We start from the raw sequence: 26,407 nt of genomic DNA, 5'->3' as shown, positions 1-26,407 counted from the left end.
TTGACCGGAGCGCGACACTCCGATCAGTGTTTAATAAATCTTACTTAGCTGATTAATTAATCTTACTTAGCTTAATTAATCTTGCTTAGCTTAATTAATCTTGCTTAACTGATTAATTAATCCTACTTAGCTTAATTAATCTTGATTAGCTTAATTAATCTTGCTTAACTGATTAATTAATCATACTTAACTTAATTAATCTTACTTAACTAATTAATTAATCTTACTTAACTTAATTAATCTTACTTAACCGATTAATTAATCTTGCTTAGCTGATTAAGTTTAACTTATCTATTAAGGTTTCTTAACGGCTAAGTTATCTTAACTACTAAGTTTACTTAACCACTAAGTTTTCCTTAACTATTTACTTAATCGCTAAGTATTCTAGCTTAGTAGTTCCCTGGTTACAAGTTCTAATTTCTAGCTACAATGGAACTCGTATTAGTATATTACTCAATTCAACTTTAACGATACTCACGAGATCAAAACTCACAACGAATGACAAAGTATAGCCGTATACAGGCAGCACTTAAACATCCGTTGGATCATTTTCAATCAATCGGATATGGTACCGTGTCCGTGATTAGAGTTATTACCCAGATAACGAGCAGAGTTTCGGGTTTTAGAGTATAATACCCGAGCTATTACTTTGCTATAATAGAAGCTAAAAGAAGAAAAGAATTGAGCGACTTTCAACTGAACTCGAACTCCTTATTCATAGGGCTGGAAATAGGGCGTGTCGCGGCCCGCGTAAACACAAAGGAACATCTACGCGGCCCGCGAGGAAGTCTAGGTCGGCTGAGTCATCAGAGGTTTTGACACGTGTCATGCCACGTGGCCTTGATCGGTATCCGGTAGTTTGCATTGCTGTCGTGGCCCGCGTAAGCTTGGCTTAACTCTTACGCGGCCCGCGAGCGAACCAAAAATCTTGTTTTTCTTGATTTCTCCAAGCACGAAGGTATTTCGGGTCCGTTTCTCGCACTCGGGGTGTATTTAGGAGCGTTTAGGGTTATGTTAAGGGTCCTAGGAGAGTCGTTACATGTTACATCCTCCCCACCTTAATTAAAATCTCGTCCTCGAGATTTACTGTAACAAATAGGGATATTTTCGCTTCATTTCTGATTCCAGCTCCCAAGTGTACTCCGGTCCTCTATTTGAATCCCACTTGACTTTGACCTACACTAGTCGTTTGTGCTTGAGAAAGTTGACCTTTCTGTCTTCTATCTGAAGTGGTTTCTCCACAAATTTTAACTTCTTATTTACCTCTATATCTTGAAGAGGTACTACCAGGGATTCGTCAGAAAAACATTTCTTGAGGTTGGATACATGAAATACGTCATGTACCCCGGCTAACTCTTCTGGTAGCTGTAAGCGATAGGCAATTGGTCCTATTCGCTGGATTACTGGGAATGGTCCTACATACCTTGGACTTAACTTTCCTTTCTTTCCGAATCGAACTACCCCTTTCCAAGGAGAAACTTTTTAGAGTACCTTGTCTCCAACTTGAAATTCCAGCGGCTTGCGTCGATTATCTGCATAACTTTTCTGGCGATCTCGAGCCGTTTTTAGTCTTTCCTTGATTCGAGTTATTTTGTCGGTGGTTTCTTGTACAATTTCAGGACCTGATAATTGATTTTCTCCTGTTTCTGCCCAACAAATGGGGGTTCTACACTTCCGTCCATAGAGTGCTTCGATTGGGGCAGCTTCAATGCTTGCATGATAACTATTGTTATAGGAGAATTCAATTAAGGGTAGGTGGTCATCCCAGTTTCCACCAAAATCTGTTACACATGCCCTGAGCATGTCTTCCAGGGTTTGGATCATCCTTTCGCTTTGTCCGTATGTTTGGGGATGGTATGCAGTGCTCAAGTTCAGTTTGGTCCCCATTGCTTCTTGAAAACTTGTGCAGAAATGCGAAGTGAAACGACTATCTCTATCTGATACAATAGAGAGTGGAATTCCATGTAAGGAGACTGCTTCGTCTACGTATAACTTGGCTAATCTTTCCATGCTGAAAGTTTCCTTCATGGGTAGAAAATGAGCTGATTTGGTTAATCTATCCACAATTACCCAAATCGCGTCGTTACCTTTCCTGGTTTTGGGCAACTTAGTAACAAAATCCATTGTTATTAGTTCCCATTTCCATACAGGCATTTCTAATTGTTGGAGTAACCCTGAAGGTTTTTGGTGCTCTGCTTTAACTTGTGAACAGGTCAACCACTTAGATACATATCTAGCTATGTCCTTTTTCATTCCTATCCACCAAAAGTTATTTCTTAAATCTTGGTACATTTTGTTGTTTCCAGGGTGCATGGTATATCTAGATTTATGGGCTTCCTCTAAAATCTGATCTCTTAAATTTCCTTGCTTAGGTACCCAAATCCTTTTCTTATGGAATCTCCAAATCTCATCAGTTCCTTGCTCTAATTCCTTTATCCTTCTTTTCACTCCTTCAGCATCATCCTTGATCACTGTTTCTTGAACATTCCTCAATTGTTTCATTAAATCTACTTGAAGATTTAATCTAAGAGCACGAACTCGCTTTTGCTTTTCATGATATTTACGACTTAGGGCATCTGCGACTACATTTGCTTTTCCTTCGTGATATTGAATATCATAGTCTTAATCACTTAAAATTTCCATCCATCTTCATTGTCTCATGTTTAATTCTTTTTGCCCAAATATATATCTTAAACTCTTATGATCTGTATAAACAGTAAACTTACTTCCATACAGATAATGTCTCCAAATCTTAAGGGCAAAAATTATCGCTCCTAATTCTAAGTCATGAGTCGTATAATTTTCTTCGTGCTTTTTCAATTGCCTTGAGGCATATGCAATTACCTTTTTGCATTGCATTAGCACACATCCTAATCCTAGCTTAGAAGCATCACAGTAAACTTCAAAATCCTCTATTCCTTCGGGTAATGCTAGAATTGGGGCATTTGTTAACTTTTGCTTTAAAACCTTAAAAGCTTCCTCTTGTCTAGGTACCCATTCAAACTTAACTGTTTTACAGGTTAGCTTAGTTAATGGCACCGCTATTTTGGAAAAATCCTTAATGAATCGCCTATAGTATCCAGCTAAACCTAGAAAACTTCTAACTTCCATAGCTGATTGCGGGACCTTCCATTTGGTGATTGCTTCTATTTTGGAGGGGTCTACGTGAATACCTTCGTGATTCACCATGTGTCCTAAAAATTGTACCTCTTGCAGCCAAAATTCACACTTTGAGAATTTGGCGTAAAGCTTCTCCTTTCTTAACAGGGTTAAGAGTGCATGTAAATGTTCACAATGCTCGTCCTGACTTTTGGAATAAATAAGTATATCGTCAATGAAGACAATTACGAATTTATCCAAATACGGTTTAAAGATCATATTCATCATATCCATAAATGATGTAGGAGCATTTGTTAATCCAAATGGTATAACTGTAAACTCGTAGTGACCATACCTAGTTCTGAAAGCGGTTTTAGGTATGTCTTCTTCTTGTACCTTCAACTGATGATATCCGGAGTGTAAATCTATCTTAGAAAAATATCTAGCCCCTTGGAGTTGATCAAAGAGATCATCAATCCTAGGTAATGGGTATCGATTCTTAATTGTAACCTTCTTCAATTCCCTATAATCAATACACATTCGCATTGAACCATCTTTCTTCTTTACAAACAACACTGGAGCTCCCCAAGGGGATGAACTAGGTTGTATGAATCCTTTATTTAGCAATTCATCTAGCTGCTTTTTCAGTTCTAACATCTCAGTAGGTGCTAACCGGTAGGGTGCCTTGGCTATGGGTGTAGTTCCAGGAATTAGATGAATTCTAAATTCTACTTCCCTATCCGGAGGTAATCCTGGTAACTCTTCTGGAAATGCATCCGGGTATTCTGATACTACAGGAATTTCCTTAAGTTCCTTACCCTTAGTGCTAATGATTACCGAAATCATATATACTATTCCTTGCTTTCGTTCATAACTAGCAACTTTCATTACAGAAATGAACTTCATTGGCTTACGTGGCTTATCTCCTGCAACCACGATTATTTCTCCTGATGGCGCACGAATTTCTATGGAATTCTTATCACAGAGGATTCGAGCATGGTTGGTTACCAACCAATCCATTCCTAATACGACATCGAATTCAGCTAAATTCATAGGTAACATGTTGGTAGAAAATTGATGACCTGAAAGTTCTATATTTCCTTTTTGCAACACCGTATCTATGTTCACAAAATTTCCATCTGCCGTTTCTACCGAATAAATTTGCTTAAGCCTGGTTAAAGGTAGATTAAGAGCTTGGGAGAACAAAGTATTTATAAAACTTTGGTTTGCACCAGAGTCAAAAATACTTTCGCATAAACGTTGTGAACTAAGAACGTACCCGTTATTACATCTGGAATCAGATCGGCTTCTTGGGTTGTCAACTGAAAGGCTCTTGCGTTCTTCTTATTAGTTCCTTCAGCAGGTTTGGCCTTATTATCCACTGGCTTGATCAATTTAGGGCATTCTGGTTTGAAAAGCCCAGCTTCCCCACAGTTGTAGCAGACCTTTAATTTCTTCTTCCATTCCTCCTCCCGATGGCCCGGAATTTTGCAGAAATTACAATTTTCTCTACATTTTCCAAAATGTTTCTTTTTGCAATTTCCGCAAAATGGCGGGGTGGAAGAGGACACAGTTCCTTTTTTCTTGAAGTTGCTATTATTACCCACACGAAATCCTTGGGTAATCTTTTGGGCTAACTGCTTTTTCCTGTTTTCTTCTCGCGTACGCACCAGCCCGTCAGTCAAGGTGTTGGCTAGTTCCACCGCATCGTCAATGGTGCGGGGTCTCGCAGCTTTGACGATATCATGAATGTCGCTAATTAAACCCCAAATATAGCGAGAAATAAGTACCAGTTCTGGCGAAGCCAGAGTTGGTACAATTCGGGCATATTCGAAGAATTTCGAAGTATACCCTCTACAGTCCACATCTACTATCCGGTGGCTCAGGAATTTATTTGCCATTTGTGCTTTTTCATACTCGGGACAAAATTTCCTTTCCGCCAATCGCTTGAATTCTTCCCAGCCCATGGCATAAGCCATGTCACTTCCCTTGGCTTGCAGCACCGTATTCCACCATTCTAATGCTTCTTCCTTGAAAAGGTGAGAAGCATACATGACTTTATCCTCCTCGACACATTTACTTATTTTAATTACTGCCTCGGTCTTTTCCAACCAACGCAGTGCAGCAGTCGCCCTTTCATTGCCTGGAAATTCAACAGGTTTACAGGTAAGAAATTCTTTATAAGTGCAACCAGGTGTTGCAACTTTCATTTTCTTGAGTATTGGGACTTGAATCACATTATTATTGTTGTTGTCGCCTCCATTTACATTGTTACTAAAATTATCATCGCGCATGCGTTTACTGGGGTTAGCTTGCGAAGGCTCAACAGGGCTTTTAACAGCAGCGACGATTGCCGGGATAGCATTGGCTATACCCTGTGCAACGATATTTTCTATATCTTGCCGATTTAGAAAGTGATCTTCATTATTTTGTTCAGATTGATTAACTTCGTTGACTGGTTGGTTTTCCGCATTTTCCATCTAAATAATAATTAATAATATAATTATAAATTATTGATACACAATAAATAACAACCAAACATACTAAAGCAATCACACATAATCAAGTTAACACAGATAGCCAAAATTGTCGACTTTGCGACTTTCATATTTTCATATATATTATTATGCATCGATACACACCAGTTATCTTACAAAGTTTTATTTTAAGTTATTTTATATGATTATATTTTATTATTATTAAACACATAACCACACTATCACACAACCACAGTCAGCTGGCATTTCAGAAACGATGCTCCCTCTCGTCGTATTTCCAGGAGATCTGTTCTCCCACTTCCCGGATTCGATTTCCTGCGTCCACCAGTTCTTCGCCATAGTGACAGAGTTCGGCTAAGTTTTCTGTGCTCATCGGTGAGTTTGGTGCAGGTTCAGGGTCAAACTAGGGGAAATAGGCGTTGGGGTTATTCATGAAATTCTGAAATTGCCAGTCACTCGTCCACCACTCTTCCAACTGGCCGATAATAGGTTGGGGGTTGACAATAGGATCTGGGATAGAAGGTTCCAAATTAACTGGGAGTTTGGATTCTGCAGGGTAACTGAAGAGGTTTTCATCGGCAGGTCCGATAAGGTCACAATTTGCTAGTTTGCGATCCAGCTCCTCCCACGGTGGCATTTCCTGGGCTTTCCCGGAACTTTCCCCAATCTCTTTTCCTTTCCCTTTATCCTTCGGATCCTGAGACTTTTTAACCTTCTGTGCAGCTGGTTTCTTCCAACGCCCACGTTTCCAGTCCAAGATTCTCCTCCTCTTTTTCGACTTTGGTTTCTCCTGTGGTTGGGCCTGGAACACCATTGGCTCTTCAGTATCAGCCTGGTAGCCAGTGAAGGTGCCGGTAGTATCCATATCGGTGCTATGGATAGTAAAGTTTCGGAGTGCCTCCGACAGTTCATTGATGCTGTTAGCACACATGAAGACATACACAAAATCTAAGTTAAAATTTTATTTATTGTAAATTAAGTTTTCACAAAATCACAGAATGGCAATCCGAAATAAAATTAAGTATTTCTAAATACTTAATTGGCTTAAATCAGTGGCTCTGATACCACCTTTTTCTGTCATGGCCCCCGGCCCGGTGTGACCCGGTCCAGAGGCCGCGGGACAGAAACCCGTGGTATTTATTATTTAATTTGGCAACGGAAATATTTGACATGATCTTTTAAACTGAAAACGCCCAATTATTTATATTTCACAATTTGGGACAAACCCCATAGTTTACAGTAAAGGAAATTTCAGGCGGAAATCCTTTGTTTTACAAAACATGTTTATTTATTTTACTGAGCCACCTCTTCAAGCTTTTTCGTGCTACATGGCACGTTTCCTTGATTCACAGTAAGTCACCTGAAACATGTTTAAAAGAATTTTATCAGCGGGGAAATACTGGCGAGTCATTCAATTTGCACAAAAGACACATTGTTATAAATTTACAGCATTAAGAGTTTTTATATTTGCCCCTACCATATAATTAACTGGTTCAGCTTTCACTCGATCAAATCTATGACCGTGGACATATCACTAATTAGGCTTGCCCACCTAAAGTGATAAATCTTTAGTAGTAATGTGCACAAAACCCCCCACATACTGCCAGTAATTAAAGATTAGCAAAGACTTAATCACTGCAAAATATAACTGAAAAACACTTAGGGTTTTGTAAAGCACTTTGATAAAAAGAGAATGACTCACATTGCAAGTTTCGTTGGACAGAACTTTGCCTATTGATTTTAGCCTTGTAACCTAGTTAAATAACAATGCACACGAAACTAGGTCAGTAACTTAATACAACTTTTTACGATAAACTCACGAAATCAAAACCCTCACGACGAATGACAAAGTATAGCCTGGATTCGGGCAACACTTAAACATCCATCGGATCGGTTTCAATCGATCAGACATTGTATCGTAGCAGTGATCGAGTTATTACCCTGTAATCACAGCAGAGATTCATGCTTGTGTGTGTTTTTGAACGAAACAGTGAATAACTTAACGTACAAACGAATTTGATCGTCGTAACAACAATGCCATGCAAGTGCCAAACCCCTGGTCTTTATACTGAAAAATGGTCCCTGTCGCATGGCGCGACGGCGCCCTTTTTAGGGTAGGGTAGCCTCGTGTATTCATAGCCTAGGTGAGTCAACAGTTCGACGAATTTCAAATTTTACAGCGAGTTATGAAGATAATTATCAATTAGTGGATACCCCCCCCCCTGAGTTTTAGGGGGCCCTGATCCTAGTTCCAACTGTTCTGAAAATTTTATGGGTCATGCTATACTACTTCGGGTCTCAATTAGGGTTTCCTAATGGACAGTAATAAAATAAGAAATAATAATTTTGGCGAGAGTTGTTACACGTTCCTTCGTTGTGGTGCCATGAGCTTCATATATTTGAAACATATCGACGAAATTAGACATATTTATGAGTGAAAGTAAAGCTCATTTGTCACGCACTACGAATATAAGGGTAAGATAATTCATAATGATGCTTATGCAAATCCTTCACACTATAATTCTCACACCATTGTAGGGAAGTAAAATGGGTTACAACAATGTCTTGCTAAGGAAATACTGTGACACTCTAGGTTTTCCCAAGCAACCTTCTTGTATTAGCATTGTGTGTACATATATTATTAAATGAAAGTTTGTGATTTATCTTGATGTGCTATGTGATCCTGGTATTAAGTTATATGTACGTATGATATATAATTAGGAATGTGTTTTTGAACCGAGACCACAAGGACCCGACTCGAGACCACTTGGTCTCGAGTGTACCAAGCCAGTTGGGCCATTGGCCGCACCCCTCCTTGAGCCCACTCGCAATCCCTTTAGGGTGCACCACTCGAAATGGGTATAAAACCTCCATAAGGCTAGCCGACTTTCCCCTTTGGTGCATTAGCAATCATCATTTCAAATCCCAAAGATTCCATTCTCTTATCCTCTCTCTCACCTCATTCACTTTCCCTCACTAAAAAACCTAAAACACCACCATAATCTTCCTCCTCTCTACTCGGAAAGCTCTCGGATCAGCTTGTGTTCTCCACTCGAGGATCATCGGACATCAAACCTACTCACTTCTACACTCTAGGTCCTTAGCTGGTTAGTGTCTCTTTGCAAACACATGTAAATGCATGATAAAAATGTTGATTAAGTGATAATATGCATTGTGACTATTGTTTAAGTATGATGAAAGTGTTTGTGTGAATTAATGGGTTCTTGTTTGTTAATGATGCATGCTTGGATGAACATGACCTCCTTTGTGAAAAGTGTGAACCTTTGTAGGATAATATGTTGGTGAGATGTTTTGAATGGTAAAAGAATGATAGTTTAGGATTGTTTATGACCATCCGATTTATGCTAGATATTATGGAACAAATGCCTTGTTTGATGATGGTTTACAAGATTTGCCTTGATATCCCGATTATGTGTTATGATTCTTGAATGCATGATTAAATGTAGGATGAACATGTTGATTGAATATAAAAACTTGAATGATGAACTGTTTGAAGATCATGAAAAATATTTAAAATTGGGGTGTTTGATCCATTTTGATTAGGAATTAGACAAGGGAACATGTTTGTGCATTTTGAGTGGATAGTACATAAAATCATGATATTGCAATTCTATTGGATAGTACATCAGAGGTTCTAGAAGGATCTCCTCATCAGACAAATAAGTCGAGACCCCCGGTTTCGACTCGAGACCAGGCAGCAGACATCAACAACTCGAGACCAGCAGCCACACTTCCGGGACTCGAGACTGGTACGATCTCGAGTAGAGACCCCCTGATCTGCACTCGAGATGGGACTCGAGACCCGCATGATTTTGAGTTGGACATTCACTATTCGAGACCCGCTGGTTGCGACTCAAGACCTCGTGCTCTCGAGCCGAGACCACCTGGTCTCGACTGGGCTGCCTACCTTAGTTATTGGGCCACAATGTGTTTGGTCATGTTTGGGCGGCATGTTTAACTGGACTATGTGCTAACTGCTGATTAACTGTTTAAGGATTAGAACAGGCCCAATAACTTAAAGGATAATTGTATGTTATGCATGCTATGTGTTAGTTATGTGTAGAATATACGTGACTACTCTGTACCCAAACCTGACCCATACTGGTAACCATGTTAGGACGTGGTGACCAGCGTGCTTGACCAAGTAAACTAATCTGCCGAGCAACCCAAGGTGAGTTCACAACTTTTAAAGCATACGTTCCCGGTGGTTGGGAAACGAAACTTAAAACAACGCAATCCCCTTGTGAGGGATACAAACCTACTTTTCTCCCCTTATGCGGGACCCTTAGTTAATTACTATTTATATTGGATGCAACAAGAAATACTAAACGAAACTCTATCACTCAAGTCCCTACTACTTAATACCGATTAGTCGCCGGGGCCAGGCGAACGGGTTATTAGTTGATAGCGCTATTTAGGTCTCACCAGCCTCACACCGTGCCCACGTATGGGATCGGGAGTGAACTAATAGACTCTGGCAAACCGTCAATGATGATAGAACATTGACAAACGGGGCACTCTACGGAAACGTACGGTCGCATAGTATTCGGTGTTGTAAACAGTTTAGTAGCTTACTTTTGGGGTAGCTCCCCATGGCATGGTATAAATGAGTAAATTAACTGTTGAAACAAGTTTTTGGAATTAAAACTGGACAAACTCGTGAACTCGCCAACATTATGTTGATACCCTACTGCATGCTTTGCAGATACTGGTAACCATGTTAGGACGTGGTGACCAGCGTGCTTGACCAAGTAAACTAATTTGTCGAGCAAACCAAGGTGAGTTCACAACTTTTAAAGCATGTGTTCCCGGTGGTTGGGAAACGGAACTTAAAACAACGCTATCCCCTTGTGAGGGATACAAACCTACTTTTCTCCCCTTATGCGGGACCCTTAGTTAATTACTATTTATATTGGATGCAACAAGAAATACTAAACGAAACTCTATCACTCAAGTCCCTACTACTTAATACCAATTAGTCACCGGGGCTAGGCGAAAGGGTTATTAGTTGATAGCGCTATTTAGGTCTCACCAGCCTCACACCGTGCCTGCATTTGGGATCGGGAGTGAATTAATAGACTCTGGCAAACCGTCAATGATGATAGAACATTGACAAACGGGGCACTCTACGGAAACATACGGTCGCATAGTATTCGGTATTGTAAACAGCTTAGTAGCTTACTTTTGGGGTAGCTCCCCATGGCATGGTATAAATGAGTAAATTAACTGTTGAAACAAGTTTTTGGAATTAAAAACTGGACAAACTCGTGAACTCACCAACATTATGTTGATACCCTACTGCATGCTTTGCAGATACCCAGTGACTTAGGAGCTTGCAGCTTGGGGATGTGTAGTGGTCGTCTTAACCCGTGTGTTGGGTTCTATAATAAACTTGAACTATGAACCTTGTCTTAAACTGTTTTGCCCTTTTGCTTCTGCTACTTACTTGAACGGTTATTTGAACTTGAAACTTTTGAACTTTAACTATGGTATTTACTAACCCATATGGTTGGTGAACATTCTTATTATTTAAATGCTCAGTATAATTGGTGGCTGGATCCTGGTCAGTCACACGCCTCGCGGTAGTACTCCACATGTGGATTTTGAGGGTGTGACAAATACCGACTTTTATATATAACATATCAACCTATTATAATTAGTTTTGTGAAAAAACCTCCTCGGAGTCATCTCACTCCGGTCGATACAAGTCATACAGTAATATAAAAAATATGGTGAGGTCTTTTCTTAACCTTGCTTTTTTATTGATTCCTCAAGTCTCCAACTCTTTAATAGTCTTTGGTTCTACAAAAACGGGTATACTTTCCAAAAGATGGGGGTTGTTCATAACTACCACGTATGGGGTGTGAAAGTGAGAGCGCAGAAATAAGGCTGTGAGAGTACGTAACCTCTTCCTCGAGATCGAAATTATGCCTTATAGCGGCCGTAAAGCGGGTTCAAGGGTACGAACGCACTACTAAACGATGGGGTGCACTGTGGAATGGAGAGTGTGGAGGTACTGATAGGGGTGATGGTGGTGGTGATGTGGGTAGTGGGTGATAGAGTGCATGTGAGGTGAAAGACAAGAAGAATCTTTTTGTGTGCGCCTTCCATGTGCCTAAATGGAGCAGCAATCTGTTGAGGAGGGGAGTATCGAGTGGTCGCCTCCGTCCTTAGGTATTGTTTGGTATGTAGGAATCGGAGGTGGAATGGAATGAACTATTGCAAGGGAATGAAAAAAAATGTGTTTGGTTGGTCAACGTAAAGGAATCACCTATTACATAAGTTATTCCATTCCCTCAAATTCATTCCATCCACTCCCCCTGTTTTTTTTCCATTCCATTCCCTCTCTCAGCCTACGTCACAAACACTACCCATCACCTCCACCATCAACTACCACCACCGCCACCACCTGCCGTCGTCACCACCCGCCACCAACCTCCGCCGACCACCACCACCACCGTCCTGCCGCCACCGCCGCCCGCTGCCACCTCCATCGACTACAATCGCTGCCACTCGCCATCGCAAACCACCGCCACCCTCCGCCGACCACCACCACCATCCTCTTCTGCAACCACCTGCTACCGTCGACCACCACCAACTATCATTGTCGCCGCTACCACCACCCGTCGCCACCACCATCGACCACCATCGCCACCGCCACCACCTACCACCACCACCCCGACCACTATCGCCACCCTCTGCCGACCACCACCACCATCCTCTGCAGCCACCTCCCGCTACTATTGTAACGCCCGGCTCTTTTGTACTTTCCATTTTTAGAAAGTTTTGTTCGTATTTCTATTTTTGGAAACCTTGTATTCTTGTAATCGCTCCTTTCATTGTAACCATTATCAAACCGAGACATGGATCATTAATGAAACTCGTATTCTGAATACAAATATGTTATACACACTTTTTATATGCTCAAACATTCACTTTTATGGAACGATTGATACTTATTCGTGATTCTTGGAAACTATGTACTAAACTTGTAAATACATGAAACTTGTGCATTAAACGTATTTTGAACGTAAACAATACTTGATTATGAAACTTATACGCTTAATTATACTTCGGTTAGGATTATCGTGCTTGATTACATCTTATACTATGCTTTTATGTCAAAACAAGTCCCTAAACTCTCAAGTTTGCACCTAAAAGCATCAAACTCAAAACTTTAGGGGCTAAATTGTAACAAAATGAAAGTCTGGAGATCAAGGGCGCCGCGTGACGCGAGGCTCCTTGGCGTCACGCGAGCCCCCTATTTCGGCAGACTTGTGCTTCTTGAGCTGTTGTGCACGAAATCCAATCTTCTAATCTCACCCAATCACCTTTAATCCACCTCTAATCACCTCCAATCACCTTCTAACTCCCTAATTATAAATACCCACCTTCTCCAACCCATTTGACACTTTCACAACTCTCTACTCTTCACTAAAACACTCTCAAATCTGCAGAAAATCTGAGTTTGGACAGCTTCTTGTATCTTTACTAAAGTGAGTGTAACTCACTCATTTCTTAACCAAATCACTTGGTTCTTCTTCCTAATGCTTCATTATGTCCTTAGGTTTGAATCCTTGGTTTTTCCTTGGAAGAATCATGCTTGGATTTGCCTTAAAATGGACCAAAACTTTCTGTTTTATATTTTATTTTTCAACAACTTGTTATTCCTTATCAAACTTGAGTTTACTCATCTCATTCCTATGTCCTAATGCTTACAACACTTTTGTGGTTGGTTAGGCTTAAAAACAAGGTTGAGACACTTAAAAATCAGAGGATTAAACCTCATAAACTTGGTGTTTTATTTAGGGTTTTAACCCACAAATCATGTCAAACTTAAGCTTTGATACATGAGTGATTATGGAACAACTTGGGTTGTTCCAAACATAAAATCCTCACATGGTTTGATGATTTCTAATAGTTAGTTTACTTAATGTACTTATTATAACCTTAGTTCATGACCCTCCTTGGTTGTTTTTACATCAAGTGTAGTGGTGAACATCAAAGGGGTACCTAAATGGAAGCTTGTCTTCCTACCCCATACGTGACATCTATGACACATCTTGAGGTACCTAAATGAAGAATAAATCTTCTACCTCTTACTTGAATACTTAAAATATATATATCCCACAAGTTAAATAATATATATGTACATACACATCTTTGATAATCATCTAAGGACCTAAAACCTTGTCATGATTCTTATGAGTGTTCAACTCATGAAATCACTAAGACCCTTGTGGTTACCAAGTGTCATGCAAGTGTTGAAGGGAAGATGAATACTTTGATATTATATTCTATTACATTTTCATGTTACTTAAATTCCGAATCTTCCGAATCCCCCAAACTCATACACTTTGTTTCTTTGTGTAGAGGAACAAGGTGCTCCAACTAGCTAAACCACCAACTTACTCTCGGACCTCAAGCTAAAGACTTGCAAACCGTGAGTATACTCGTATTTCCCCCTTTTTACTTTTACCACTTTTGGGGTGTAACATGTTTACCTATTGAAAACCTACACATGAACACTTTGTTAAACACATGAACGTTCCTATAACATGCTTGTATACGTGATGGCTTGATACTTTAAACTTGGGTTATTCTTATGTGTTGAACTTATCATTAACTTCGTACGAGCCAAACCTTGACATATGTAGCGCTATAGGATTAACGACCCGCCCGTAAACTTGAGGTTATGTCTTGAGCATATTGCGTTTTCTTGGTTTGATATGTTAGACACATGCCATATTTAATGTTTATCTTGAATCATATGCTTGCCATGAGGAATTGTTCACACTTTTTATCTTATGCTATGTACGTACCAAACTTGTATACTCGCCTTTGCTTTTGCATTGATTTGTATTTTTAAACATGTTACAGGTTGATGATGATGAAATGAAAATGGATAGCAAAGATGCCTAGATACTCACTTAGACGTTTAGGTTTAAAGTGTTGTATCAATTTTGTTTATGTTATGTTGAACAATGTTGTTATTTGCTTTTCTTGTAATGTTTTGACAATTTATTTTGGAAATGAAATTTGGATTATTAAATTATTGTCACAAATAGCGTTATGATGTCTCGAGCAATCTTCACACTTCGTCTCATCCCGATGTTTCCGCCATTGGTTGGGGTGTGACAGATTGGTATCAGAGCCATAACTATAGGGAATTAGGAAAATTGCCATGCTTTTGCCCTAGTCTATAGTTTTAGGAACTTTGTCTCTTATTTGTTGTTTAAAACATTTGTGCTCTATCTTACATGCTTCCTAGCTACACTTCTTGTTAATGAATTTATGTGCCTTTCCTAAGGCAAACACAAATACACTTATGCTATATTTTTATATATTCTTGTTACATTATCGAGACGAATTTACCAAAATAGGCGTGAAACCCACAATTTGGTAAACGACTCTCACTCTACCTTTAATCTATTTTTGCACGAAATTTCACCATTAAGCTAGGAGTGACATCCACAACTTAATGGTAATTTCCATTTCAACTCTAGTGGACCCTTGTCAAAGTGTCGAAATTTTATTTCGGCCGACAAGTACCAACCACATTTAGGGTACGAAATCGTCAAGTTAGGGGTGAAACCCGCATCTTGTCGATTAAGTCCCATTCCTTGATTTTTATTCTCGCCAAAGTCCCGAATGTTCCAATCATTTAGAGATGTGTAGTAACCGGAAGGGTAAGATACCGTTAATCGCTTCTCGACGAGAGTATCTTACTTATAGGCCAAAGCACAATATCTCTAAATCGAAAGGACTTTCGACCCACTTTGGAATTGTCGACGTTTCTCTACCCGAAACATTCCTATGTTTTATTGAGCCTCTCTTTTATGTATCTCAATTTATATGTGATTTTATACTTGAACGTTCATTCATTTCGAAATGTCGTTTTAATCATGTCGCACATTATCGCAATCACAAACAATAATAATTCTCATGAACCAACTAAATTTATATTTTCCTATTCGCAACTTATGTGCTATACATGTTGAATGTGTGTTGGAAACTTATGCTTTATGTGAACTTTACTTGGTACTTGAACATCTACTTGCTTTGCATACACAAACCTTGTTTTCAATTAATGATCAAAGTCTCATCCTTTCCCTTCTCTTTCAAATCTTTTAGATGTCTTCTAGTTCATCCAAGAGACAAAGGTCAAAGAAGGGTTCGACCTCCTCCGCCATGTCCCAAAAGGATTGTATGAAGTTTATGGCTAAACAATTTGCAAAGGTCCTACCCGACATTGTTAGCAAGATCCAAACCGATTCACCACATGGTTCGGTCGACTCCAAGGCCGACAAACCCAAAGCCACCTTCCAATTCAAGCAATTCATGGCTTGCAAACCCTTAGAATTTACCGGCAAGAATGGCGCTACCGCCATGATGAATTGGTTTGACTCCATCGAGCTTACCTTCTTACAAAGTGGTTGCCCTGACGAGTTGAGAACATTGAATGCAACCGGTGTGTTTCGTGAAAAGGCACTTGAGTGGTGGACAACTGAGCGTAACAAGAGAGGAAACGAGGTCGCACACGCTATGCCGTGGGACGATCTCAAACAACTTATGAAGGATCACTTTTGTCCCCCTCACGAACTCCAAAAGTTGGAAAATGAATTCTGGAACCTCACGCAAAAAGGGAGTGACATGGATGGTTTGATTACACGCTTCAAACAGCTTAGTGTTCTATGCCCTGGTCAAGTAGAAACCGCCCCCAAAACCGTGGCCAAGTTCATTCGTTGTGTTGCACCTTCCTTAACAAACCATCTTGCATCTGCCAACCCTCAAACCATTGAAGACGCGTACCGCATAGCTACCGAACTTAACAACAATTGTGTTCTTCATGGAACCTTTGACAAGGTTTCAACAAAGAATGCGCACCAAGCCACCATTGACTCTCCTAATGAGTCTAAACCCTCCCAGCAATCTAAGAGAAACCAAGGCAAGAAGCGGAAGGCTTCAAGCCAAAACTGCGCGGTCGTCACTCCGCCAAACCCACAACCCCTTCAACCTGTGCCTGCTTTCAATGGTGAGCGCAAGGTTTATACTGGAACGCACCCAAAGTGCGACAAATGCCGATATCATCACCCCCAAACGCTCATTGTCGAAAGTGTGACAAGTGTGGCCGGTATGGGCATCTCTCGCCATACTGTCGTATCCCCCCACAGGCCTACCAAAACCAAGCTCTTTTGGCTCCAAATCAAGTCGCTCCTGTGCGAGCATGCTTCACGTGTGGTGATACCAACCACATGGCCAATGTGTGTCCTCAACGATATCAACCACAACAACCTCGACAACAACAACCACAGCCACAACCCCAACAACAACAACAGGTTCAAGAACCCGCTAGGGGTCGAGCTTTCCTTCTCACCACAGCTCAGGCTCAAAATGCAAACGACGTCATCACTGGTACGTTTCTCATTAACCATGTCTATGCTTCATGCCTATTTGATACTGGTGCCGATAAAAGTTTTGTGTCGTTAGAATTCGAGTCTTTGCTCAAGTGTAAACGCTCTAAGTTGCCAAAATCTTTCGCTGTCGAAGTTGCTAATGGTAAAACCGTCAATGTCAATTCTGTTCTCTCCAATTGTTCTCTAATCCTTAACGATCATACGTTCTCAATCGATCTCATACCTATGCAAATGGGTAGTTTCGACGTCATAGTAGGTATGGACTGGCTTGGGCGAGTTCGTGCTGAAGTTGTCTGTTCTGAGAAGTTTATTCGCTTGCCTCTTCCAAATGGTGATTCTCTACACGTCTATGGTGAAAAGCCTTCTCAAGGCCTTAAGCTTATGTCATGTATCAAGGCAAACAAGTGCTTACGCAAGGGTACCTTCGCCTTTCTCGCCCACATCGTGGAAAAGAAGGATAAAGGCCCAAGCATAAGTGACGTTCCTGTTGTACGTGACTTTCCGGATGTATTTCCCGAAGACCTTCCTGGTCCTCCTCCTGCTCGTTCTGTCGATTTTCGCATCGATTTAGTGCCTGGCGCTACGCCTGTCGCTAAGTCCCCCTATCGTTTAGCACCCTCTGAGATGCAAGAGCTCTCGAGTCAACTTCAAGAGCTTCTTAACAAAGGCTTCATACGCCCTAGTACTTCTCCTTGGGGCGCTCCCGTGTTGTTCGTCAAGAAGAAAGATGGATCCTTTCGTATGTGTATTGACTATCGTGAGCTCAACAAGCTTACTATCAAGAATCGATACCCTCTTCCTCGCATTGATGACCTCTTCGATCAATTGCAAGGCGCAACCTGCTTTTCAAAGATCGATCTTCGTTCTGGGTATCATCAACTTCGAGTACTCGAAGAAGATGTGCCTAAAACCGCCTTTCGTACGCGTTATGGTCATTATGAGTTCGTGGTCATGCCCTTTGGTTTGACCAACGCACCTGCTGTCTTTATGGACTTAATGAACCGCGTGTGCAAAGCATACTTGGACCGTTTTGTGATCGTCTTCATCGACGATATCCTCATCTATTCCAAGACGCAAGCAGAGCATGAGCAACACTTGCGCCTTATTCTTGAACTCCTTCGTACTGAACACCTATATGCCAAATTCTCCAAGTGTGAATTTTGGTTACAAGAAGTTCAATTCCTTGGTCACACTGTCAACAAACTTGGTATTCACGTTGATCCCGCAAAAAATCGAAGCTGTGAAAAATTGGGTCGCACCTAAATCTCCGTCCGAAATCCGTTCGTTTCTTGGTCTTGCTGGTTACTATCGTCGTTTTATCTCCAACTTTTCGAAAATCGCTGTTCCTTTGACCTCCTTGACTCAAAAAGAGAGACCTTTTGTTTGGGGTCCCGAACAAGAGGAGTCTTTTCAAACGCTGAAGGACATGCTTTGCAATGCTCCTATCCTAACGCTTCCTGATGGTAACGATGATTTCGTTGTGTATTGCGACGCTTCAAACCTTGGTCTTGGTTGTGTCCTTATGCAACGTGACAAAGTTATCGCTTACGCATCGAGGCAACTCAAAATTCATGAGAAAAACTATACTACTCACGACCTTGAACTTGGTGCGGTCGTTTTTGCATTGAAGATTTGGCGACACTACCTTTATGGTACTAAATGTGTAGTCTTCACCGACCATAAGAGCCTTCAACACATCTTCAATCAAAAGGAACTAAACATGCGTCAACGTCGTTGGGTGGAATTGTTAAACGACTATGATTGCGAAATCAAATACCACCCGGGTAAGGCGAATGTAGTAGTCGACGCCCTTAGTCGTAAAACTCACGTCCAAAGTATCCGTTGTTTCCAACTTGTCCACGATCTTCAAAATCGCATACGTAACGCCCAGTATACATCCGTTAATGAGGGTAACCTCTACAACGAAATGCAATGTGGTGCTGAGAATAGTCTCGTGTCCAAACCCGATGGTATTCTATACTATCTCAATCGCATCTGGATTCCCAATCGTGACGATCTTCGCAATTTCCTGATGAAGGAGGCCCATAACACGAAATATTCTATTCACCCTGGTGCCGATAAGATGTACCATGATATGCGTACTTCCTATTGGTGGCCTGGAATGAAGAAGGATATAGCCACCTTCGTTTCTAAATGTCTTACGTGTTCCAAAGTAAAAGCCGAACATCAACGTCCCTCTGGCTTGCTCGAACAACCAATAATTCCTGTTTGGAAGTGGGAGAGCATTGCCATGGATTTCATCACTAAGCTTCCTCGCACTACAGCTGGTCATGACAGCATATGGGTCGTCGTTGATCGATTGACCAAATCAGCTCACTTCCTCCCCATTCGTGAAGACTTCAAAGTCGAGAAATTGGCTAAGGTCTACATGAAGGAAATCATCTGTCGTCACGGGACGCCCATTGATATTATTTCTGATCGTGATGCTCGTTTTACGTCTCGTCTTTGGGAAACTTTTCAATCTGCTATGGGTACTAAGCTTAACCTTAGCACCGCCTTCCATCCTCAGACTGACGGTCAAACCGAGCGTACTATCCAAACCTTAGAGGATATGCTTCGTTCATGCGTAATAGATTTTGGTGGCAACTGGGATTCACACTTGCCCTTGGCTGAATTCTCGTACAATAACAGCTATCACACGAGTATCCAAATGGCTCCTTTCGAAGCATTGTATGGTCGCAAGTGCCGTTCGCCTATTTCTTGGCACGAGATTGGTCAAGCCCAAATCACCAGTCCCGAGCTTATACAAGAGACTACGGACAAGATTTTACAGGTTCGAGACAACTTATTGAAAGCCAGGAACCGACAAAAGAGTTACGCTGACAAAGGACGCAAACCTATGGAATTCGAGTCAGGTGACAACGTGCTTCTCAAGGTATCCCCTTGGAAAGGCGTGGTTCGATTTGGCAAGAAAGGGAAACTCGCACCTCGCTACGTTGGTCCTTTCAAGATTCTCGAAAGGATTGGCAAGGTTGCGTATAGACTAGACCTGCCCGAAGAGCTCAGCAATGTACACCCTGTCTTCCACATTTCCAACTTAAAGAAATGCCTAGCTGACGAAGGACTCCATGTTCCTCTCGAAGACCTGCAAGTCAACGAGACACTTCACTTCGTGGAAAAACCGGTCGAAATCGTGGACCAAGGAACCAAGCAATTGAGGCGCAGTCGAATTCCTATTGTCAAAGTTCGATGGGAAGGAAAACGTGGCGCTGAATTTACTTGGGAGCTCGAAAGCGAAATGAAGACTAAGTATCCTCATCTTTTCCCTGAGTCTTCCTAAATTTCGGGACGAAATTTCCTAAAGGAGGGGAGACTGTAACGCCCGGCTCTTTTGTACTTTCCATTTTTAGAAAGTTTTGTTCGTATTTCTATTTTTGGAAACCTTGTATTCTTGTAATCGCTCCTTTCATTGTAACCATTATCAAACCGAGACATGGATCATTAATGAAACTCGTATTCTGAATACAAATATGTTATACACACTTTTTATATGCTCAAACATTCACTTTTATGGAACGATTGATACTTATTCGTGATTCTTGGAAACTATGTACTAAACTTGTAAATACATGAAACTTGTGCATTAAACGTATTTTGAACGTAAACAATACTTGATTATGAAACTTATACGCTTAATTATACTTCGGTTAGGATTATCGTGCTTGATTACAAAACAAGTCCCTAAACTCTCAAGTTTGCACCTAAAAGCATCAAACTCAAAACTTCAGGGGCTAAATTGTAACAAAACGAAAGTCTGGAGATCAAGGGCGCCGCGTGACGCGAGGCTCCTTGGCGTCACGCGAGCCCCCTGTTTCGGCAGACTTGTGCTTCTTGAGCTGTTGTGCACGAAATCCAATCTTCTAATCTCACCCAATCACCTTTAATCCACCTCTAATCACCTCCAATCACCTTCTAACTCCCTAATTATAAATACCCACCTTCTCCAACCCATTTGACACTTTCACAACTCTCTACTCTTCACTAAAACACTCTCAAATCTGCAGAAAATCTGAGTTTGGACAGCTTCTTGTATCTTTACTAAAGTGAGTGTAACTCACTCATTTCTTAACCAAATCACTTGGTTCTTCTTCCTAATGCTTCATTATGTCCTTAGGTTTGAATCCTTGGTTTTTCCTTGGAAGAATCATGCTTGGATTTGCCTTAAAATGGACCAAAACTTTCTGTTTTATATTTTATTTTTCAACAACTTGTTATTCCTTATCAAACTTGAGTTTACTCATCTCATTCCTATGTCCTAATGCTTACAACACTTTTGTGGTTGGTTAGGCTTAAAAACAAGGTTGAGACACTTAAAAATCAGAGGATTAAACCTCATAAACTTGGTGTTTTATTTAGGGTTTTAACCCACAAATCATGTCAAACTTAAGCTTTGATACATGAGTGATTATGGAACAACTTGGGTTGTTCCAAACATAAAATCCTCACATGGTTTGATGATTTCTAATAGTTAGTTTACTTAATGTACTTATTATAACCTTAGTTCATGACCCTCCTTGGTTGTTTTTACATCAAGTGTAGTGGTGAACATCAAAGGGGTACCTAAATGGAAGCTTGTCTTCCTACCCCATACGTGACATCTATGACACATCTTGAGGTACCTAAATGAAGAATAAATCTTCTACCTCTTACTTGAATACTTAAAATATATATATCCCACAAGTTAAATAATATATATGTACATACACATCTTTGATAATCATCTAAGGACCTAAAACCTTGTCATGATTCTTATGAGTGTTCAACTCATGAAATCACTAAGACCCTTGTGGTTACCAAGTGTCATGCAAGTGTTGAAGGGAAGATGAATACTTTGATATTATATTCTATTACATTTTCATGTTACTTAAATTCCGAATCTTCCGAATCCCCCAAACTCATACACTTTGTTTCTTTGTGTAGAGGAACAAGGTGCTCCAACTAGCTAAACCACCAACTTACTCTCGGACCTCAAGCTAAAGACTTGCAAACCGTGAGTATACTCGTATTTCCCCCTTTTTACTTTTACCACTTTTGGGGTGTAACATGTTTACCTATTGAAAACCTACACATGAACACTTTGTTAAACACATGAACGTTCCTATAACATGCTTGTATACGTGATGGCTTGATACTTTAAACTTGGGTTATTCTTATGTGTTGAACTTATCATTAACTTCGTACGAGCCAAACCTTGACATATGTAGCGCTATAGGATTAACGACCCGCCCGTAAACTTGAGGTTATGTCTTGAGCATATTGCGTTTTCTTGGTTTGATATGTTAGACACATGCCATATTTAATGTTTATCTTGAATCATATGCTTGCCATGAGGAATTGTTCACACTTTTTATCTTATGCTATGTACGTACCAAACTTGTATACTCGCCTTTGCTTTTGCATTGAATTTTATTTTTAAACATGTTACAGGTTGATGATGATGAAATGAAAACGGATAGCAAAGATGCCTAGATACTCACTTAGACGTTTAGGTTTAAAGTGTTGTATCAATTTTGTTTATGTTATGTTGAACAATGTTGTTATTTGCTTTTCTTGTAATGTTTTGACAATTTATTTTGGAAATGAAATTTGGATTATTAAATTATTGTCACAAATAGCGTTATGATGTCTCGAGCAATCTTCACACTTCGTCTCATCCCGATGTTTCCGCCATTGGTTGGGGTGTGACAACTATCGACACCACCACCCACCGTCGTCGTCACCACCACCATCGACCACCATCGCCGCCACCCGCAACCACCGACAACCGCCACCCCAACCACCACCGCCACCCTTCGCCGACCACCACCACCATCCTCCGCGCCCACCACCTGTCACGGCCCCCGACCCGTTTTGTATGGTTCAGAAGCCACGGAACAGAAACCCGTGGTATTAGTATTTAAATGGGCAGCGGAACTTTCAACAGGTCCGTTTAAACAGAAAACACTGCATTATTTTATTATTAATATCGGGACAAACCTCGTATTTTACAAGAAAGGAATTTCACTGGGAAATCCCCTGGTTACGGAAAACATGTTTATTTCTGTTTACTGAGCCACTTTATTCAAGCTGGAGTGCTACGCGACACTTTTCCTTTTCCACAGTAAATCACCTGAAACATGTTTTAAAAAGATTTTATCAGGGAAAAATACTAGCGAGTGCATTCAATTTACAAAAGACACATTGTTATAATCTACAGTATTAAGAGCGATTACAATTGTTTCTATCTTATAATTAGCTGACCCAGTTGTCACTCGACCGGATCTGTGACTGTGGTCATATGACGTTATCACTATTTAGGTCCGTTCACCTAAAAGTGACACTAAATAAGTAATGTATACAAAACCCCACGTACTGTCAGTAATTTAAGATAACAAAAACTTAATCACTGTAAATATAACGAAAAACATTTAGGGTTTTGAAAAGCACTTTGATAAAAATAGAATGACTCACATTGCAGCTTTAAACGGTCACAGGTTGCCTACTGGTTATGCTGGTAAACCTAGTAAAATATACAATGCAAACGAAACTAGGTTACTAACTTAATTTAACATTTACGATAATTCACGAGATCGAAACCCTCACGACGAATGACAAAGTATAGCCCTAATGCAGGAAGCACTTAAACATTCATCGGATCGGTTTTAATCGATCGGACATTGTATGGTAGCAGTGATCGAGTTATTACCCTGTTATCGTAGCAGAGGTTCGGGACTCGGATTGTATTTTTGAAGAAACGGAGTTTTGAGCAACGTAACAAAGTGATTTTTACGTCGTAACATGCAAACATGTCAAGTGCCAAGTCCCTGAGTTTTATACTTGATTTGGGTCTCGCCCACGTGTCGGGCCGGCTACCCTAGCCACTGGTGCGTGTCGCGATGGCGACCCACCGAGGCTAGGGTAGCCTGGTGTCGGGTATAGCCTTGATGAGTCATCATACTTCGAAATTACGTGTTTTATAGCGGTTTTAAGAGGATAAAATCAATTAGGGGATCCCCCCTTGAGTTTTAGGGGGCCCTATTACTGGTTTCGTTCGTTTTTCAAATTTTGGGTCGCACCGTATCACTTGGGGTTCTCAATTAGGGTTTCTTAGTGCACCCGCGATGGCGACCCACCTAGGCTAGGGTAGCCTGGTGTCGGGTATAGCCTTGATAATTCATCATACTTCGAAATTACGTGTTTTATAGTGGTTTTAAGAGGATAAAATCAATTAGGGGATCCCCTCCCCCCTTGAGTTTTAGGGGGCCTGTTGCTGGTTTCGTTCGTTTTTCAAATTTTGGGTCGCACCGTATCACTTGGGTTCTCAATTAGGGTTTCTTAGTGCACCTTTTTGGAATGGGTAATAGAAAATTTTGCGAGGGTTGTTACATCCTCCCCACCTTGTTTAAAATCTTGTCCTCAAGATTTACTGGAACAAATAAGGATACTTCCATTTCATTTCTGATTCCAGCTCCCACATGTATTCAGGTCCTCTCTTGAAATCCCATTTTACTTTGACCAGAATCAACCTCTTGTGTTTGAGATTTTTGACCTTTCTGTCTTCTATCTGAAGAGGTTTTTCAAGAAACTTTAACTTCTCATTTACCTCTATATCTTGGGGAGGTACTGCCAGTGATTCATCCTATAAACACTTCTTAAGATTAGATATATGAAATACATCATGCACACCGGCTAATTCTTCTGGTAATTGTAATTGATATGCGACTGGTCCTGTTCGTTGGATGACTGTGAATGGTCCTACATACCTTGGACTTAGTTTTCCTTTCTTACCGAATCGGACTACTCCTTTCCAAGGAGAAACTTTCAATAGTACTTTGTCTCCAACTTGAAATTCTAACGGCTTACGTCGATTATCGGCATAACTCTTTTGGCGATCTCGAGTCGTTTTTAGTCTTTCCTTGATTTGAGTTATCTTGTCGGTGGTTTCCTGTACAATCTCGGGACCTGATAACTGACTTTCTCCTATTTCTGCCTAGCATACTGGAGTTCGGCACTTTCGTCCATAGAGTGCTTCGAACGGGGCAACATTTATGCTCGTGTGATAACTGTTGTTATAGGAGAATTCTATTAATGGTAGGTGGTCGTCCCAATTTCCGCCGAAATCTATAACACATGCTCTTAACATGTCTTCCAGGGTTTGGATCGTCCTATCACTTTGTCCATTTGTCTGGGGGTGGTATGTTGTACTTAAATTCAATCGTGTCCCCATGGCTTGTTGGAAGCTTGTCCAAAAATGCGAAGTGAAACAACTATCCCTATTTGACACAATGGAGAGTGGAACTCCATGTAGTGACACTACCTCGTCTACGTATAGCTTAGCTAGTCTTTCCATGCTAAAGGTTTCCTTCATTGGTAGGAAATGAGCTGATTTGGTTAATCGATCTACAATCACCCAGATTGCATTGTTACCTTTCCTGGTTTTGGGTAGCTTAGTAACGAAGTCCATTGTTATTAATTCCCATCTCCATACGGGCATTTCTAATTGTTGAAGTAAACCTGAAGGTTTCTGGTGTTCTGCCTTAACTTGTGAACAAGTTGAACACTTAGAAACGTATCTAGCTATGTCCTTTTTCATTTCTATCCACCAAAAGTTATTCCTTAAGTCTTGATACATCTTGTTGTTACCAGGATGCATTGTATACCTAGATTTATGGGCTTCCTCTAATATTCTATCTCGTAGATTCCCTTGTCTAGGTACCCAAATTCGTTTCTTATGGAATCTCCAAATTCTATCAGTTCCCTGTTCTAATTCCTTTACTCTTCCTTTCATTCCTTCAGCATCATCCTTGATTGCTTTCTCTTGAATATTTTTCAGTTGTTCCATTAAATCTAACTGTAGATTCAATCTAAGAGCACAGACTCGTCTTTGTTTCTCATGGTACTTACGACTTAAGGCATCTGCTACTACATTCGCTTTTCCTTCGTGATATTGAATATAACAGTCGTAATCACTTAAGATTTCCACCCATCTTCTTTGCCTCATGTTCAATTTTTTTTGCCCAAATATATATCTTAAGCTTTTATGATCTGTAAAGACAGTAAACTTACTACCATACAGATAATGTCTCCAAATCTTAAGGGCAAAAATTATTGCTCCTAATTCTAAATCATAAGTCACGTAATTTTCCTCGTGCTTTTTCAATTGCCTTGATGCATACACGGTCACTTTCTTGCGTTGCATTAACACAAAGCCTAATCCTAGCTTAGAAGCATCGCAATAGACCTCTAAATCTTCTCTTCCTTCTGGTAAGGCAAGAATAGGGGCATTTGTTAATTTTTGCTTTAGAATTCTAAAGGCTTCTTCCTGTTTAGGTCCCCACTTAAACTTAACAGTTTTACAGGTTAACTTAGTTA

Source organism: Helianthus annuus, chromosome 12 (assembly GCF_002127325.2).
Source record: "Helianthus annuus cultivar XRQ/B chromosome 12, HanXRQr2.0-SUNRISE, whole genome shotgun sequence".
Taxonomy (NCBI): domain Eukaryota; kingdom Viridiplantae; phylum Streptophyta; class Magnoliopsida; order Asterales; family Asteraceae; genus Helianthus; species Helianthus annuus.
Note: the sequence above shows the minus strand (reverse complement) of the source record.